General features: G+C 43.0%; 1 non-coding gene and 1 pseudogene across 1 annotated transcript; both read left to right on the top strand.

The window, feature by feature from the left end:
• Positions 1-10,608: 10,608 nt before the first annotated feature.
• On the top strand, positions 10,609-10,727 carry LOC145414735 (5S ribosomal RNA; annotated as a pseudogene).
• An 8,699-nt stretch (positions 10,728-19,426) lies between these two features.
• On the top strand, positions 19,427-19,498 carry TRNAT-UGU (transfer RNA threonine (anticodon UGU)). Its single transcript has one exon. It is a non-coding gene; the product is annotated as a tRNA-Thr (tRNA).
• The last annotated feature ends 226 nt before the right edge of the window (positions 19,499-19,724 follow it).

Below are 19,724 nucleotides of genomic sequence, written 5' to 3'. Positions count from 1 at the left end.
CACTAGTGTAGTTCAGGAAATCATCGAACCATCAACAGCAGATGTTCATAGGCTTTGAGAACCTGTTTTCGTAACACTTCTTCCTTAGCAGTTTCATTTATATATCACACCTTACCATTCTCTTTGATGTTATTTATAGCCCTTTCATATAAACATAATTTTCATCCATTTGATACAAGTAGATACTGAGAATTACAGTAATGAAGAGAATAAATCGATAAATAAGAAGTGCTACAAATCATCCTATGTCTTCTAGAGAATGGCCTTAGAACCTCCATCAACAGGTCTTTGCGTTTAAAGTCCTGGCTACGACTTCTTTCACCCAGAAGAGTGAGTTAAAACTACGATTCACGATTGTACAGTACATAGAAGTGAAGGTGATGGGCGAACGAGGGGCTGTTGGTGGTTCATAGCCTACTTGGTCAGCCACAGGGAGATGAAAACAAAGGACGACAAAAAAAAGTAAAGACAAATAATGAATACAATGACAGAAGCGGAAAAAACATTAAATAAAGCAGAGGGGTAAAAAAAACTGTAGCTTAAGAATAATTACACGAACATAACAGGACGAAAGAATATGACTAAAAACTGACGAAGGAATTAGACCCCGCCCTTCCCCCCAAAAAAAACAGGGGTAGAGGACCAAAGATGAAGAAAGAAGACGAAGCACTTTCGGAATGAGGAACCAAAAGCGACTCCAGAAGGGGCAACAACTATGAACAAGAAGCGGTGCCAAGGCACGGCAAACCCATCCCCGGCATTCATTTTAGTTCTGATGTATAAAAACAACAGGATATCTAGTCAAAGATGTCACATATCATATTTCGAATAAATCGGGTAAAAATTGACGATTTTATGCCCATTTGAAATTGTAGGCCCGACCCACCTGACATTGACCTCCCCCTCCCGCTAACTGGGGGGTGACCCCCCCTGACGTAATGAAGCATATTATAGGATGCAGATTGGAAAGGTGTACCTTTAGGTTTTGGTTTCATGTAGATATGGCGAATTTGAAGGGAGTTATGGCAATATCTATGTATCTATCTATCAATCTATATCTATATCTATCTATCTATCTATCTATCTATCTATATATATATATATATATATATATATATATATAACTATATTTATAACTATATATATATATAACTATATTTATAACTATATATATAACTATTTTTACCCGTCCCCGTTTTTTTTTACAACTTTTGGGTCTACAGCTTGGGCCTTGGCCCAATATGGCCCAAAATTTATTCAGGTGATCAGTAGGTTATAGCCCATCATTCCTTTAACTGTGGTCAAAATCGCACCAGTAGTTTTCACGTAAAGTTGTTCACAGACACACAGATAGACAAACCAAATGAAAACAAACCCCGTCCCTGAGCCCCTCCGGGGCGGGGACGGGTAATAAAGTGACGAAAGAGTGAAAGATAAAGAATAAAGAAGACGGAAAAGAACCGTAAATGCGAAAGAAGAAAAAGGTTGCAATAGGTAAAATAAGACGTAAGACTAAGAAAAAGAAGCAGGAAGAAAGAACCGACGAAAGAAGGGGAAAGTGGTGAAGAGGAACGAAAAAAAGATGAGGAAATAGGGAAAATTAAATGACAAAGCAAGAAGTAAGAGATTACAAAGCAGGAAGAAAATGTAAGAAGAAAATTGTGGAAGAAAAGCGGCGAAGAGAAATTCTCAAAAAAGAAAGGAAAAGCAACGAAGGAGCGAGAAATATGAAAGAGAAAGAAAAGAAAGTAGAAGAAAGGCGAGTATAGAGGAGGCAGAATGACGAAAAAGCAAAAAAAAGTAAACGCAAAAGGGAGAATAGCGGCGAAGTAAGGGTGGCGAAGGCGGGAAAAATAATGACAGTCGAAGAACACAATGTCCATATATGAAGAAAAATTAGGAAAATAAAATGGAAAAGTGACGAAGAGGAAATATGGGTGACAAGACCAAGATGAAATAAGAACAAAAATATGAGAAATAACTGAAAAATTACGAAACCGAAGAAAATACTGAAAATTGGGAAAATTAGACAAAGAAATGGAAGAAGAAGAAAAAGGAGGAGGAGGAGATGAAGATGATGAAGAAGAAGAAGAAGAAGAGAGAGAGAGAGAGAGAGAGAGAGAGAGGAAAAAGAAGAAGTAGGTCCCAGTAACCCAGGAGGGGAATTATGTCAGAGAATCAATGTGGCTGAGTGGCAGGAAGAGAGAGAGAGAGAGAGAGAGAGAGAGAGAGAATAGGTGTGTGTGTGTGTGTGTGTGTGTGTGTGTGTGTGTGTGTGTGTGTGTGTGTGTGTGTGTGTGTGTGTGTGTGTGTGTGTGTGTGCGGTGGTGAAAATAAGTATGGAATGGCGATAGATGGAGGAAAAAGAGAAGCATAATCAAAACAGAGAAAGTAAGGATGAGAAACAAAAAGCAGCAGACGAAAAAGGCGAAGAGAGGAAACGGGCCAGGATGATGGCAAGGAGCAAGAGACAAGGAGAACAAGGCGATGGAACTGAGACAGAGACAGAATCAGTGGAATATGCTAAAATGGAAATCTTTAGTCTCTCACAGCATTCTTCCACGTCAATCCCCTACAGGCCTTCAACATCAATTTCCATCACCTCATTCCCACGTCAGGTTCCCAAACCCCCCGTCGACACCAAATTTTTTCAACTCCCTGGCGTGTCAGTCTATTGCAGCGTCCTCCCACGTTAACACCTACAACGTCTCCCACAGCAGTTTCCCTCAGCTCGTCCTCACCTTACTCTCCCACAATCTCCAATCTCCTCCCTTTTTAATTTATAGAACATATACCTCTTCCCACGTCTATCTCTCAATTTGTCCTTCTACATAAATTTCCCACAACATTCTCTCAAGTCGGTACCTCACTGGCCCTTGCACTTCAATCTTCCATAACCCCCTCCCACGTCAGTGTCCCAAGTCAGTCGCCCTCACCACCCTCCCACATCAGGGTCATGCACTTCTCCCACGTCAAAACCTTACACCCCTCTCCCATATCAACATCCTACACCTCCCTCCCGCGTCAACAGCCTACAACCATCACCCTCGTCGACATCCTACAACTCTCTCCCACATCGGCATCCCTCACCTCCTTCCCACGTCAATATCCCTCACTTCTCCCTACATCAATTTCCTACACTCTTCTTCCTCGTCAACCTCCAGTTACCCAGTCAGTCTCCTACGAAACCCGGTAGTCACGTCACATTCTTTCACGTCAGTTCCCCCAAACTATATCCTCCACGTCAATCTCATATTCCAAAAGCACCCTCCCATGTCAAGTCTCTCTACAGCATCTGTCGGTTTCCACAATACCCCTGCCAGCCCCCTTCATCACACCTGCCCATTTCCCACACCTTCGTCCACGTCAATACCCTGGGCTTTCTATGTCAGTGCTTGGTTTAGACCTCCAAATATGACTCACCCTTCCTTCAACAACATATTTACCCCTTCAACGACACGACCACTTCTTCCAGTAACATGCCTCCCATTCAACGACACATCCTCCCCCTGCAACATTCAACTACGCAACATCCCCCTTCAGTATTCAATGACAGCTTTCCCTTTCAACCACCTACAGGAACAGAACTTCTATAAACGTCAAAACCTCCTCCTTCAACGACACAGCCTTCCTTTACAACTAACCCTTCAGTGACACGACCTCCCCTTTCAACGACCCAGAATCCTCCTTCAACGACAAAACATTCCCGCTACAACTAACTCTTCAAAATAGCGACCTCCTCGTTCAGTGACAAAACCACCTCTTTTCATACACAAATACCCCTTCAGTGATACCTCCCTCTTCAGCACCCCTTCAACGACACCATCACCCCATCAACGACACGATCACCCCATCAACGATTCCATTACCCCTTCCACGACACCATCACCCATTCAACAACACCATCACCCCTTCCACGACACCATCACCCCTTCCACGACACCATCACCCCTACAACGACACCATCACCCATTCAACAACACCATCACCCCTTCCACGACACCATCACCCATTCAACAACACCATCACCCCTTCCACGACACCATCACCCATTCAACAACACCATCACCCCTTCCACGACACCATCACCCCTTCCACGACACCATCACCCCTTCCACGACACCATCACCCCTTCCACGACACCATCACCCCTTCAACGACACCATCACCCTTTCAAGGACACCATCACCCCTTCAAGGACACCATCATCCCTTCAACAACACCATCACCCCTTCAACGACTCCATCACCCCTTCAACGACACCATCATCCCTTCAACGACTCCATCACCCCTTCAACGACACCATCACCCCTTCAATGACACTATCACCCCTTCAATGACACCACCGCCCTTTCAGTGACACCACAACCACCGTCTCTTAATAAGCCTCAAATTACTCTGCCAGCTCCAGAAATCAGCAGAGGAGCTTCGGTGCTGACACGGCCGGACAAGACACTTCCTTGGCACTCTCCGGGTCTTGGCACTTCCCTGGTATTGTCTGTCCCGGTGGTACTTCCCTGGCACTGTCTCTCGTGGTACATCCCTGGCACTTTCCGGATTCTGGTACTTCTTTGGTACCTCCCGGATTTTGGTACTTGCTCGGTACTCTCCGGACTTTGGTAGCCTACTTCCCTGGTACTGTCTGGATCTCGACACTTCCCTGGTACTGTCTGACTGGATGATGATGCTTTCCCGTTACAATGTGGGACTTGGGACTTTCCTGGCATTCTGGGTCTTGACGCTTAAAAGGCACTCATGGTAATTTCGAAGCATTAACATTTTCTCGGGGGCTTTTGAGATCCTGTCACTTTTTGGCACTGGCACTTTTAGCTTGCAGTTTTGAAGCGCAGGCCCTGTTGAGGAGCTGACACTTTCCATCCACTTTAGAGACGATGAAACTTTTTGGCACTTTCGTGGTACCAGCAGTTTCCAGCACTTAAGGTAATGGCACTTCCCAGCACTTTTAAGGCGCTGGCACTTGGCTGACACTTGCGAGAGTAAAAATTTGCTGGGTGTCATTTCGCAGGCTGGATTTTTAGGGGTGAATGGGAGGGTGGTGGGAACCGAAAGGGAGTGGGGGAGTAGGAAGAGGGGGGATTAGACTAGGAATGGGAGCGAGGGAGCTGGTTTGGCAGTTGGGAGGGAGATGGAGATGAGTTTGGGAGTATAGAGGAGGGAAATTGGTTTGGGAGTAGAAAAGGGGGTGATTAGGAATGTCGAATAAGGGTGAGAGGGGACTGGTTGAAGAACAGGAATGAGGGAGTTGACTTGGGAGTAGGGAGGTACATTAGGAACACGGAAGTGGAATGGATAGTTTGGAACAGTGAAATAGGGATGGAGGTGAGAGGCTGGTTTGTAAGCAAGAGCGGAGTTCAGAAGGCAGGGATTAAATGAAGATAGGGAGGTAGGGAGTATTGTTGTTGGAGAGGTGGAGTCGGACGTAAGGGGATGGGTTCCCGAACAGAGAAGGCTATGAGGACTGTTTGGGGAGAAGAGAGGGAGGTAGGGAATGGTCGGAAGTAGGGATGGTTGGTTGGGGAGTGGTGTGATACGAGGTGAGGTATGGATGTTCTCAAGTGAGTGGGATAGGGATTGAAGGGGAAGGGTGAGAAGTGAAGGAAGGGATTGTGTTGGGATGAAGAGAATATGGGATGGATTACTGGTGTGTGTGTGTGTGTGTGTGTGTGTGTGTGTGTGTGTGTGTAATTCACCGGGTCGGTCAAGATCACTTGATGGTCGTGATCGTCAGCTTTTACCCTCCCGGAAGGGAGCTGAAAGCTCATGTAGTCCGATCTAAGGGCAAGGCTGTGACCTTCACACACGCACACACCCGTCCCCTTGCTCAAGGGGGACAGTAACCACCCACTTCGTCAGTGAAACTTTTCGCAACCTGAGCGAGGCGCGAACTCCCGTCCACCAGTTGGCAAGCGGGAACGTGTGCGTGCGTGCTTCGCGTGTGCGTGCAACAGACAGACACAGATAGACAGAGAGAGATCAGACAAATAAATTTAGGCCGAAGTGACTGTATTAACCAATGCTGAGAGAGAGAGAGAGAGAGAGAGAGAGAGAGAGAGAGAGAGAGAGAGACAGACAGACAGACAGACAGACAGGCAGACGGACAGACAGACAGACAGACAGACAGACAGACAGACAGACAGAGTATAAATCAGAGAGATTTGGAGCGAAGTCAGTGAGTGGGTGGATTAACCAGTAAAGAGAGAGATAGGACTAAGTTATAGAATTAATGAAGAGGGAAGCAGAAGAGAAATGAGTTAAGTGAACGAAAGGTCGTAAAGAATTAATGGTTGAGTATTGATCTGTGAAGTGAGAGGACGCGAGATCAGGCCTACTTTGAGGCGTGGAAAGTTTTGGCATTTGAATGTCGTTAAATCAGGGTCAACTGGATAATTTTTTTTTTCCTGATTATTATTATTATTATTATTATTATTATTGGTGCCATCTCCAAATGATTTTAAACTACCGAACCAATCTTTGTTTTAGTTTTTTTCTGTTTCCTGACAATTTCATTCAGCATAGGATAGATTTTTCGAGGTGGGGGGGTTAGATATAGCCTTAAAAATCCACTTCAGTGTGAGAGGGGTTTGTCAAATTGAATAAAATCGTCTGGAGGCAGGAGAGAGAAAATTTTAAAAGCAGGTCACCCGGACTCAGAGGGTTAAGCAACTTGGGGTAGGGTCTTCGAATTAACACACACACACACACACACACACACACACACACACACACACACACACACACACACACACACACACACACACACACACCGTCATCATCATCATCAGTCATCATCCATCACCCATCATTCATTCATCTGTCATTAATTCGTCCATCATCATCATCATCATCATCATCATCATTGTAAAGGGGTTATGACAAAAAACATCTTTACTGTTTCCATCTCACCAGTATGGACGGTACACACTAGCGTCCAAGTGGTGACATTTGAAGCGTGTTAGGTACGCCCAGTGTTTTGCGCAGGACTACCGTTCCTCTAGAAATGGAATATAAAGTGAATAAAAGGTAAACACTGCTCCACGTCTATATTGGAGGACAAAGGAAATAAAGTTTGCCTCTTCTAATACTCTTCCATAAACTGAATAAAAACTCTTGACAATAAGAAGTATATAAGAAAGTTGCTCGTAATAAAGGAAATTAAAAACTGGAGGAAGAAGAGAGTACAGCATTGACTAGCTGTGTACAGTTTATCCCTTCAATCCAAGTGAGCCAATTTTAACATACTCTTGCCACCTCCTGACCATTTTAGCCTATTCAGTTTATGGAAGCCTTAAGTGTGAGACGCAAGATTCAGCCTTGGTTAACCCCTCCCGTGCCAGAGGTCGGTCCACTGTTAAACATAATCGTCTAGTAAGGATAAGTAATAAAAATGCACCGCAGGATTGAAGGAATTGGCATTAGGTGGATGAGAGCATAATCTATTCTTCAGTCTAACACCACAATGGTACATCAGAAAGAAATCCTACTGACAGGTAGTTAGAAGTGTCCTGATTAACTTTTTGATCTAAGACACACATAGATATGTTACTCCTATATCTACCTGATGATCTGTGTTCAACGGAAAGAAATTCTAATAGTGACAAGGGTAACCAGTTCAAGTCATCAACGTACATGGAGGGATTGATGATGCTGTTGGTGGTGGTGGTGTTGTTACTGCTGCTGTTGTGTTTGTTGTTTTTGCTTCTGTTGTTGTTGTTGTTGTTGTTGTTGTAATCCCTGGCTCATCTGAATGTGAACCAAGCGAACTGCAGTGGTCAATATGTGTAAACAGTGTACAGGGCAGTATTGGAGCGTAATATCCACTGTAACTGGTTGAGTAGGAAGTGTAAGCATGGCCTATTGACTCCAACAGAATATGAAGTTCAGTACACTATATATCTGTGAGTTGTGTGTGGCACCATGTACTTATTATACATATATGCATACCATTCATTGTATACATTTACGATTCCTTCTCTCTCTCTCTCTCTCTCTCTCTCTCTCTCTCTCTCTCTCTCTCTCTCTCTCTCTCTCATTTTATAAAAGAGTAGAGTGAGTGAGTGATAAGTTGTTAAAGGAGGGAAGCAGATAATGAGAGAGAGGGAGAGAGAGAGAGATGGAAGCCTAAGCGTGAGTGAGTGTTTGCCTTATAAGTAGAGAAGGAAGCCAATTAAGGAGTTTCCTGTGTGAGATATGGTAGTGAGAAAGTGAGCCAGTGAGAGAGTGTGAAAGGGTTGAATGAAACTTTACTTCAATATTCATGCCTCTTTTCAGTGTATTTTTTTTCATCTACCTTCCCCTTTTTCTCAAGGCAGCAAACCCCAACCCCTCCCCCCTTCTCTCTCTCTCTCTCTCTGGACATCTCCGCTTTCTCTTATTTTCTTTGATCTTCCTGTTTCTTTCTCTCACCGTCCCACTTCATTCATTTTTATCTCGCGCTTAATGTAGCAAGCAGAAAGAAAGAGAGAGAGAGAGAGAGAGAGAGAGAGAGATGATCCTTCCCTTTAATTCCTATATTTTTCTGTCTACTTTTCCTCAAATAATTTCCCATCTCTCATTTACCTTGTATTTACTGGCAATATATCTCGTCTCTTTGTATTTCTTCAGTCATTCTTAGATCTTGCCTTCGTATTACATTATTATTCTCCCTCCTTAATTCTTCTGCTCCCCTCTTTTCTTCTCTGTATTCTTGTAAAAAGTTACTGAACTGGCAGTTTCTCTCTCTCTCTCTCTCTCTCTCTCTCTCTAGGTATGTATGTGTGTGTGTGTGTGTGTGTGTGTGTGTGTGTGTGTGTACGTGTAAATATATATGTGCATATATACAGTATGTATGTATGAATGCATGTCTGTGTGTCTGTATGTATATAAAATACATTTTATGTATACACTGTACTGTATATGTAAGTATCGTACCGGTATGTATGGAAGCATGTATGTATGTATGTATATATACATTTTTATGTATACCATACCGTATTATAATGTCTTTCTATCTGTTTGTCTATCGATCTGTCTACCTGTGTTCCTTTCTGTCTGCGTGTCTCACTTGCGTTATCTGTCCCCCTCCTCGCCCTTGTCTTCCATCTCCCCTTCTCCCCTTTCAGTAACTCACACCCAGTCTCTAACAAGCAGCAGAGACACAGAGGTGACAATAGTGTGGAGTGAGAGAGAGAGAGAGAGAGAGAGAGAGAGAGAGAGAGAGAGAGAGCGAAGGGCGTGTGTAAGAAGTTAGGAAGCAAAAATAAAGTTGTGTTAGCGGTGAAATGGAATAGGGAAGAGAATGAAAGGAGAAAGAATATGGAGAAGACGAAGGCTGAGGGCATAGGGGGGCGACAAGACTATATATATATAAAATGATGAATGACAGACGCAGGACTTTGGCATGTAGAATTTTATATATAGATGGATGGCTAATAGGGACGCTTTTAAATATGCGGGGTTTAATGTTTTGAGAGAGAGAGAGAGAGAGAGAGAGAGAGAGGCCGTCCCACCGCCTTAATTTTGACAGATGAGAAATGTATATGACAGAAGGAGAAATAAACGATGGAGTCCTGGGCGGTATATCAGAGAGGCGCCCAGATATATAGTTTTAGTGAAGCCTACCTAAAGGGGAGAGAAGGAAGGGAGAGAGGTGGAAAATGAAGGAATGAGCAGGGAAAAATATAACGGGGAAAACAAAAGAGCTGGATAAGACAAATAAAACAAAGAAGAAAGGAGTAAGAAAACTTAATCAAAGGACGAAAGAAGGAATATGAAGGAGACAAAGAGTCGCAATTACCGCCTCCTCCAACTGGTCCACACACTGAACTTTGATATTCCACCGATTGCTCTTAAGATTATATTGTATCATTCTCGTCCAACCATCAGTCCTTCCATACAACTTAATTTAAATTGCAGTGAAAAGTGTTTAAGTTGACTATTGACTGTTTGTTTGTATGATCGAATCACTTCATTGCTGACTGGCTTTCAACGCGTCGGACTAGTTTGGTCCAAATAAAATCAAAGCTGTTTGCGGTAGAGGGCTAACATTTTGATTATGCTCTGCAACCTTCTCCTTTGTCCTCAAAATCAAATCCTTTCAGCCTTGCCTTACCATGAACACCGCTACAAACTTACGTGTAAATCGATTCAAAAATATGTAAATTTTGCCATCCTCTATAAGCCTGACCTTTCAAAAACAAATAATGGCCATGGTCAACCTCTTGGCTAATCCTCAATCATTCCAGCAAGCATAGTCCAAAGCCTAAAAACTCTCATAGATATTCTGTTCACACACATACACAAATGGGTCGCGGTTTGTGCATGCACTGTTACTGACCTGTGACTGATTGTTTTCAAAATAGACTACCTTTGTTCTTGTCATACCTTCAACACTTCCACCAACTTTGTTCTCAAGCAGATCAGAACTTCTCAAATTGACCTAGCCATTTGACCCTGTCGTATGACCTGTTCTCAAAATATATTGGTCAGTCCTACAGCTAAGGTCAAACCTTCCACCAAGTTTAATTAAGTCTGGATCAAAATGCTGCTAAAATGCGCGCGCGCACACACACACACACACACACACACACACACACACACACACACACACACACACACGGTCATACTACGTTGACAGCACTGCTTCTCGTCCGATCAGCGAAGTTAAGCAACGTTGGGTCTGGTTAGTACTTGGATGGGTGACCGCCTGGGAACACAAGATGCTGTTGGCATAACCTTTTTAACACCACTCGCTGGTGCAGTGGTAACGTTCCCGCTTGCCAACTGGTGGACGGGAGTTCGCGCCTCGCTCAGGTTGCGAAAAGTTTCACTGACGAAGTGGGTGGTTACTGTCCCCCTTGATCAAGGGGACGGGTGTGTGCGTGTGTGAAGGTCACAGCCTTGCCCTTAGATCGGACTATATGAACTTTCAGCTCCCTTCCGGGAGGGTAAAAGCTGACGATCACGACCATCAAGTGATCCTGACCGACCCGGTGAATTACACACACACAAACACACACTCACGCACGCATGCAGACGCGCTCGCCACAATCCTGGTGTTAATATAAAGGCCTACTAGCTCGGCTACCGCGTGGGCCGGTGTAATATAGAGATGTTGGAAAGGTAAGAGTGTGTATATGCGATGCATGAAGTAACAGAAAAAACGACACAACAAAAAGGTGGAAAGAGGGGGGAATATCAGTTATCAGGAAACGAAATGAGTATGAAAGAAAAAGTAGCAGGAAGAAGGAAACACTATTATAAAAAAATAAACGAAAAAGGAAAGGATTATGAAAGATATAATTAAGCTAAAAATCAAAGTAAAAAGCGATTGGAAAGAAGAGACGAGAAGAGATGACAAAAAAAAAAAAAGACGGAAAGGAACGAGAAGGGCGAAGGAGGAGGAGTGTGGGTAGGAAGGACGTAAAGGAAACAGGACGGAAATAGGGGGCAAAAAATAGAATTTGGTGTGAAGAGATAGGCATACACTAAAACAGAAGAAGGAAATGGAAACAAAGTAACTGGTGCAAGGGTGAGGAGAAAAAGTTAAAAACAAAGAAATGGAAGACTGTGATTATTAGGGGAAAGAGCACGTAAGCGGGAAGATGCGAGATACGAGAGGAATTAAAGCAAAATATGTGAAGAGGAAGGAGGAAGTGAAAGAGAGAAGAGATGACAGTGAGAAAGGATAAGAGAGAGAGAGAGAGAGAGAGAGAGAGAGAGAGAGAGAGAGAGAGAGAGAGAGACAGAATGGAGAATAATCAGAGGATATGTTAAATAAAAATATAATTATAACTTTTTTCTTGTTACTAATTCAATGTCTTCCTCTTCAGGTAAGTTATAATCTTCTCTTACCTCGCGAGAAAGCATGTAAGTATTGAGTATTTTTTTAGTAAAGTTGCAGACATAAATAAAGCGAATGTGGTTGGCTTTTTCTGTGGCACTGGAGGTTTCGTAGCGCTCTCTTCTTGGCGATTTACTTGGCTTCACCGTGACAATTTCTTTCATGTTATTTATGTATCTGTATTATCGACATTAATAGCATCAGTGATCTTTAACAAGATACAAATGTGCAATGTTCAGAATAAATCGCTGAAGAGAGGGAGTTGGGATATCTCCGAGACCACTTAGAAATACAGCCAGTGGGCAATGACTTTCGAAGCCTAGGGATGCAGCCTTCTGAGCCCAACAGAATACTTATAAGAGTTTAAATATTGCAGTAGTATGTTGGATGATATTTTCTTTTTGCAGTATCATGTAAAGCTTCCATAATTCTTCTACTAGAAAGTGCACTGATATATTCCACGCCTGTACATAAATTGCTGTACACACAATCCACTCACCCGATACAGCGCTATCTTCCGGAGACTACGCTGAATGACATACCAAATGATTTACGGTATTCCAGGACACCATTTAATACTCTGGGTGGTAACCATATAACCAAATGACGTCCTGTGATCTCGTGGGATAAAGCCCTCCAACCGGGTAGGGTCCACAAGAGCTTACATGAAATGGGTGGTTGGTGCTGACTGCGCTCATAATGCCACTTATGGACGAGTAAGGCTAATCACCTTTGCCTAAAATGTCCGGTCTGAGTATCCCAGACCGGGTCCTTAGCCTTTTGAGGAGGCAGAAAAATACTGGGTGGTCGATGTGTGTATATATATATATATATATATATATATATATATATATATATATATATATATATATATATATTTATATATATATAGTGTGTGTGTGTGTGTGTGTGTGTGTGTGTGTGTGTGTGTGTGTGTGTGTGTGTGTGTAGTACGTGGAGAAAGAGAAAGAGAGAGATAATGATTATGAGTTTAACTAGTTTAGGTTTCTAACATAAGAGTGATTTTAGTTTTACAACTACTGCTACTACTACTACTACTACTACTACTACCGCTACTACTACTACTACTACTACTACTACTACTACTACTACTACTGCTACTACTACTACTACTACTACTACTACTACTACTGCTACTACTACTACTACTACTACTACAACTATTATTATTATTATTATTATTATTATTATTATCATTATCATTATTATTATTATCATTATTATTATTATTATTATTATTATCAATTGTGTCTTTACTTCATACTTCCCATCATCTTCCCCAGCCTTCTTCCCGGAAGCCATTTCTTGTATCGCTAGTTTCTTCTTCAACGCTGTAACTTACACCAACTTTTTTTTTCTTTCAGCTGTCACTTTACGCAAGCCTTTCACGGTCTCGAGCTTTAACCGTTTACCTACTCAGTAATGAGGATGATGAGGATGATCTAAAACGCCTTTCCCAGTTCTCTCCGCTTTGACGTGTTTGTTGTCTTCTTGGTAGTCCTTCCTATACTGTAAATGTGATTGTTATGATGAAACTAAGCACCGGGTTAGAGCTGCTGTAGTATCTTAGTTAGAACATTGGACAGACCCCTGAGCCTCATTTCCTCTTGTCGATCACATTTTGCAGCAAGTGTGGCCACACCCTTAGCTCATCATTTCCTTTCCCGTCGGATGCTCTTTAAAACTCACAATCAATAGCTGCTATTCAATCCTTATATCAGATTATCTAAATTTTAATTCCACATTTACATATTTATTTATTTATTATACTTTACAGTAATTTAATTCAACAGGACAAACATTTCAAATTAGGGGGATTAGGGTGATTCACATATAGCTTTCATTGATGACTTTTTTATTTATTTCCTTTTACACACGATTATACGCAACATGTGATAGATTTTTTACCTTCCACCTGACAAAGTCAGAAGAGGGTGTTGTTATCACTGGGATCAATAGGTGTCGGTCCGTAGGGCTGAGCAACAGGGCTGAAGGGCGACTGGCCGAGTGTAGAGATTTCGTTTCCGGGCCAGAACTCAGAAAATATTCACTGTAGAGTCATGAAACTTCATGTAGTTATGTGTCTTATAGTTAACTGGTGCCTTTTGTTAGGTAGAATGCTGTGTCTTAATTATTTTTTTTATTATAAAAAAAAAATAAAAATAAGTTTTCCAGAGATTTCATTGCAACCTGCCCAAAGAATCTGAAGGACCCAGGTTATTTGTCCTCAAGGCGTTCTCCTTACGTCCACCTTTAAAAGAAAAGACTGGGGCGGGGATGAGAGGGCAATCATGCACTTAGTTGAGTTTGCAGGGAGATGGGACGTATGTGCATGGTCAAATGGAAGGTTGCAGCAGTGTAGCGTTGCCTTTGTTTTGAACTGGAGGGGTTAGATATAGCACTCTTTGGCCTCTGCAGGGTGATCTCCTTAGTTGAAAAATATCATATCAAACCACTTCAATCACATGACGCATTTTAGTTTGTGTCTATAGATGATTTTATTCTACTTATAGGGCAAACCATTCTAATTAGCGGGATTATATATAATCCCCATTCCTTGGTTCACTGTCAATAATAATAATAATAATAAAAATAAAAATAATAATAATAATAATAATGATAATAATAATAATAATGATAATAATATAATGAATAAATAAGCTATAAATTAATTTTGCATAATACACTGGCGTACAGACTGTTGGTTAAGAGGGTTGGTTCTAAAATACTACACCTTTTTCTTTTTTTAAATTTATTTTATAAAGTTTGGGAAGCTTTAATTGACAAGTTCGGGACGTGTTCTGACATATTTGAACGTTTTACGCAATTGTCACCATAAATTAGGAAACTAGCAAATCGCCATAAAAAATGATCATATTAATCTATTCTTCTGAGGTCACGGTGTAAAGAGAGAATGTAAAAATACTGACTCGACGAAGACTTTCAGTACTCTACGAGAATTCGATAAATACATCATGGAGCCAATAAGATCTGTAGCCACGTTTGTATTAGTCCCTATGAGGTGCACTGTGGGACCGCATCTTCTCCCCAGGGGCAGAGTGATGACCAGAACAAACTTCTTTCTTATGCTGGTCAAGCACGAAGCCGGAGGAGGGGATGTCAGTAGTGAAGGTAGTGCGTGTGAAAGCAGACTACATGGATTACCGTGGCGACCAAATGTGACCTAAGGGGAATTGTGTTTGATATTGCGGCGCCCCGAGGATGGGTTCGAGTTCGTAAGTTGGGGTCATTTAATCCAGGTTTCGATTGATCCTTTCACATTCAAGCATACCGGTATATTGGCACCTTGTTGATTCATACCTTTGACATATATACTTAAACTCTCTCTCTCTCTCTCTCTCTCTCTCTCTCTCTCTCTTTCTTTCTCTTCTCTCTCAGCCAATACGGAACATCGCAGTGGACTGAAAACCAGACTCGGGGTACTGCAGAGTGAGACGTGAAAGCTATAATATCCAAAGAAAAAAGTACCATCATATGTTTCCAGTTAATTTCTTATACTCAGATGGGAAGAGACACAGAGTCAGTATTCGGATGCAATGGTAATAGTTATCTCTGTGTTTTTGCTATTAATATTACTGGGAATCGCTTTGAATGAATGTAGTGGAAATCGGACTCTTGTTACTCACAGAATACAGTATAAGTGTAAGATCGAAAAACAAAGTGTATCGTACGATGATATATAGTAAATGTGAAGTATAATGGTTGGTTTCTTTCATCTGAGGGGAACTTGCTCTCTTGCAGAATTTGGATACAAAGAAGTGGTTCTGTGATATTCAGTGAGCTTTATTTATGAGGTATGAATGAGTCTCCTTGGTTACTAGACAAATCTAACCTCCAGTCTGACTACCCCTGGCTATCAAGTGCGCTGAAAGGGATTATGAACTTTTGTCAGATAAAAATTAACCGACTATAGTATTATGGCCAAGTAGGGCACATAATGATATTCCTTTGATCAACATGGTACTTATATAGTAGGTAGAGGAATAGTACCACGCGGTAGAGGTGGAGGTATTTTCTGTTTTAAGGAATGCACCAAAAGTATCTTAGCAAAATTTAAGCTAGAACACTACAGACCGTGGGCTTAGAGTCAGTACCAATATATGAATGAGCTTATGGCAGAGTAAATGATGTATGAATTGATGTTGATTTTTTTAGCCTCTTCTCGAAGGTCAGATTTACTGTGGCGAGCCTGTGTTGTCTGTGTCTAAGCTAGCTACTTTAGTGTGAGTGAGGCATCCGCTTTTGGCTGGGCAAGTTGTCTAATACGGGCAATGGCTTTCTCAATTCTCAGTAATTCAGTGAGTAGTACAAAAAATTTTATATGGTTTTAACATCTGTCTAGTCACGCATACAGTAAGTAAACGTTATGTAACAAATAAAATAGTTTATGCGAACTTTAGATTATCACGGTAGTTTATGTCAGTTTTGCCAGACATGTAATACCATCCTGTTTCCTGTACGTTTTTATCTAAATTCCAATGATGTATCGCAAATCTGCAATAACTATTTCCACTAGTATAGTGCAGAGTAAGAATGTTGTTGTTGTTGTTGTTGTTGTTGTTGTAACCCCTGACTCAAAAAGAACTGCACCCTCCTCCAGTCCTAAGAAGATATATACAATAATATTACAACTTGGTATGGCGACTTGAACATTACATCACATATACCTGAGGAGAGCTTAACACGTGTCACCCCCACCACTATCATAAACACGGGCCCTCGATGTCTGACGCTTGTTGCTATTCCTTATTTTTCCTGGCTTGTAATTGTGCAGTCTTGTGTTGCGTTGAGAGAGAGAAAGAGAGAGAGAGAGAGAGAGAGAGAGAGAGAGAGAGAGAGAGAGAGAGAGAGAGAGAGAAATATAGTGAGGGTGAGGTGTTTTGGGGAAGGAGGGCCAGGATACTAAACATTTAGCGAGGATTCTAATTTGGAGGCCATTGTGTTGCAGGGAGTGGGTCGTTTCTCATGGAGGGGGAGGGGGTAGAGGGTGTGGGGGAGGGAGGGAAGGTAGAGGGTGTGGGGGAAGGGGAGGGAAGGTAGAGGGGTTTGGGGAGGTGGAGGAAAGGTTACGGGTATGGAGGAGAGGGAAGGAAGTTAGAGGGTGTGGGGGAGGTGGAGGGTAGAGGGGGTGGGGCAAGGGGGAGGGAAAGGAGCGGGTGTGGGGGAAGGAGGTGGGAAGTGAGAGGGCGTGGGGAAAGGGGGTGGTAAAGGAGAGGGCGTGGAGGAGGGATGTGGGAAAGAAGAGAGCGTGGGGGAGAGGAATGGAAAATGAGAGGGAGTGGGGAAGGGGAGAGGAGAGAGGAGAGAGTGGGGAAAAGGGAAGGGAGAGGGCGTGGAGGAAAGGGGAGGGAAGGTAGAGGGTGTGATGGAGGTGAAGGGAAGGTAGCCTGTGTGTGGGAAGGGGAGGGAGAGGGTTTGAGGGAGTTGGAGGGCAAAGGGCGCAGGGCAAGAGAGGAGGAAAGGAAAGGGTGTTTGGGAAGGTGGCGGGAAAAGAGAGGGCGTGGGGGAAGGGGATGGAAAAGGAGAGAGGATGGGAGAAGGGGGAGAGAAAGGGCATGGGGAAAAGGGGGAAAGGAGAGGGAGTGAGGGAAAGGGGATGGGAAAGGAGAGGGCGTGGGGGAAGGAGTGGAATGGAGCGGATGTGAGGGAAGGGGATTGGGAAAGGAGCGGGTGTGAAGGAAGGGAGTTGGGAAAGGAGAAGGAGTGGGGGAAGGGGGAAAGGGGGCGTGGGGAAGGGAGGGGGAAAGGAGAGGGTGTGGGGAAGGGAGGAGGAAAGGAGAGGGTGTGGGGAAAGGGGGAGGATAGTTACAGTGTGGGAGGAAATTCCATTTGAAGTGCTATAATATTATACACATAATCATTGTAACTTTTTTCCCACTAAGCTTCATGGAATGGGTAGTATCCAGAAACATGAAAACACACCTAGAGGCATTGAGAGAGTGCAACAACTGCGTCGTATAATACTCGTAGCTCTAAATGCGCGTCCATGCAGTCTGCGGGCACCTGTACTTTTGGAGTATGGTTATGAGAATGTGTTAGAAAACAATCGAGTTGACGTAATGACCTGAATCTCCTACCATGCTTCGTATCCCCTGTTTTTAGAGTAATTTGTCACGATGCTTCGAAGATGGTGAGCAATATGCTCGAACATGGGGTGGTGTCCGCATATCTGCCCCGTGACCCTGACCTTCGACTGCTTGCTTTCAAAATCAATTTACTCCATTCTAACATGGCCCTTAACGCATCGACAAGGTTTTGTTAAAATCAGATGGGAAGTCTTTAAATTCACGTAAAACCTTTGTTCTTGACCTTCGATCTGTTGCCCGAAAATTGGAATTATTTCATCCTCGGCTAACCTTAATCTCTTCTACCAAGCTAGTCCTAAACTGAATAAAACTATCAGACCTTGCCCTGTGACCTTTATCTCTGACCGACTTTTCAAAATCGAATCACCTCACCTTTTCCTGTCTCACAACCTGTCCATCAAGTTAGGTCAAAATCGGATCAAAACTGTTCGAGTTGAATTTGCACTTGGCCCGTGACTTTTAGGGGCAATAATTTATTCATTATTTCTTTTGATGGTCCTCAATCATTATAACAAATGTGGTTAAATTCTGTGCAATAGATTTTTAAAATATAATCATGCTAACAGAGTAATAGACAGAAAAAGACAGACAAACGAATCGAACACATAACTTCCTCGTACTTTCGCGCTCGGATGTAATAAACAGTAGGAAAACTATTAGGAGAGTGGCCAGGGATAACACTCCACACCTCCGCACCGTCCACGCCATACATATTCACGGCTCCGCTACACTAGTTGGCAAAGCACTACTGCAACCTGTTCATTCCAAGAGTATCCAGATCTCGTCACTGTGCTTGTATTTTCTGTTATTATTATTACCCTTATTATCTTTGTTATTATTATTATTACCCTTACTATCTCTGGACAATTTTATTTAGGACGGAGTTCATAATACACAGAGTGGTCTATAAAAAAATTCACCTGATAAAAAATTGTGGGAAAGGGACGGCTCAGTCTGCTGGTGTAGGCATGGATGTGAGTGTGAGAGTAGGAAATGAATAAAATGATTGAAATAACAGTACCGCTAATAAATGATGCAGGTTAGACATTGAGCCGGCCCCAACACATGCGAATTGGCCCAGTGAAACAGGAGTGTTATATGTAGGTCAACACGTATATAGCCTAGTTTCCCTTATCCCTTCTAGTACGATGGCTATACTTCACTTGCTCACTGGTTTTATTCAGTTTAGGAGAGAGAGAGAGAGAGAGAGAGAGAGAGAGAGAGAGAGAGAGAGAGAGAGAGATGCCATGAAAGCTAAAGGCTGGTTAATTAGCTGCCTCTTACCCATTACAATTACGCTATCAGACCCCAAAATTAGGCCGGAGGAAAATTAATTATACAGAGCCTTGCAAATCTCACCTCTCGCATCTGCTGGAATTGCCCACTCACCACACCACTCCCCCCTCCTCCCCTCAACCCCCGTGACTCTCTCCACAATCCCTCACCCCTCCCTCTGGGGGGCGCGGTAGCACAGTGGTAGCGCGCTGGACTTGTAATCGGGGGATTGCGAGTTCGAGCCTCGCCCGGGCTGCCGTGCTGGGAGTGGTAGCTCGCTCCTGTAACCCTAGCGGGGCTATATAGTCCAATACAGGGCTTAGCTCGGGGGAACTCCATTTCTCCCATTTTCACCCCTCCCTCTCCACTAGCCATCTCCCCTTAACACCATCCCCCTCTCCACCAACCCCTTTCCTTCACCCTTCCCCTGACCCCTCCTCTCCCCATCCCTTCCTCTCAACTCCCTCTTCTCAACCTCCCCT

Source organism: Coenobita brevimanus, chromosome 100 (genome assembly GCF_032717465.1).
Source record: "Coenobita brevimanus isolate Jiangsu-jjx chromosome 100, ASM3271746v2, whole genome shotgun sequence".
NCBI classification, from domain to species: Eukaryota; Metazoa; Arthropoda; class Malacostraca; order Decapoda; family Coenobitidae; genus Coenobita; species Coenobita brevimanus.
This window is presented reverse-complemented; position numbering and strand designations above follow the sequence as displayed.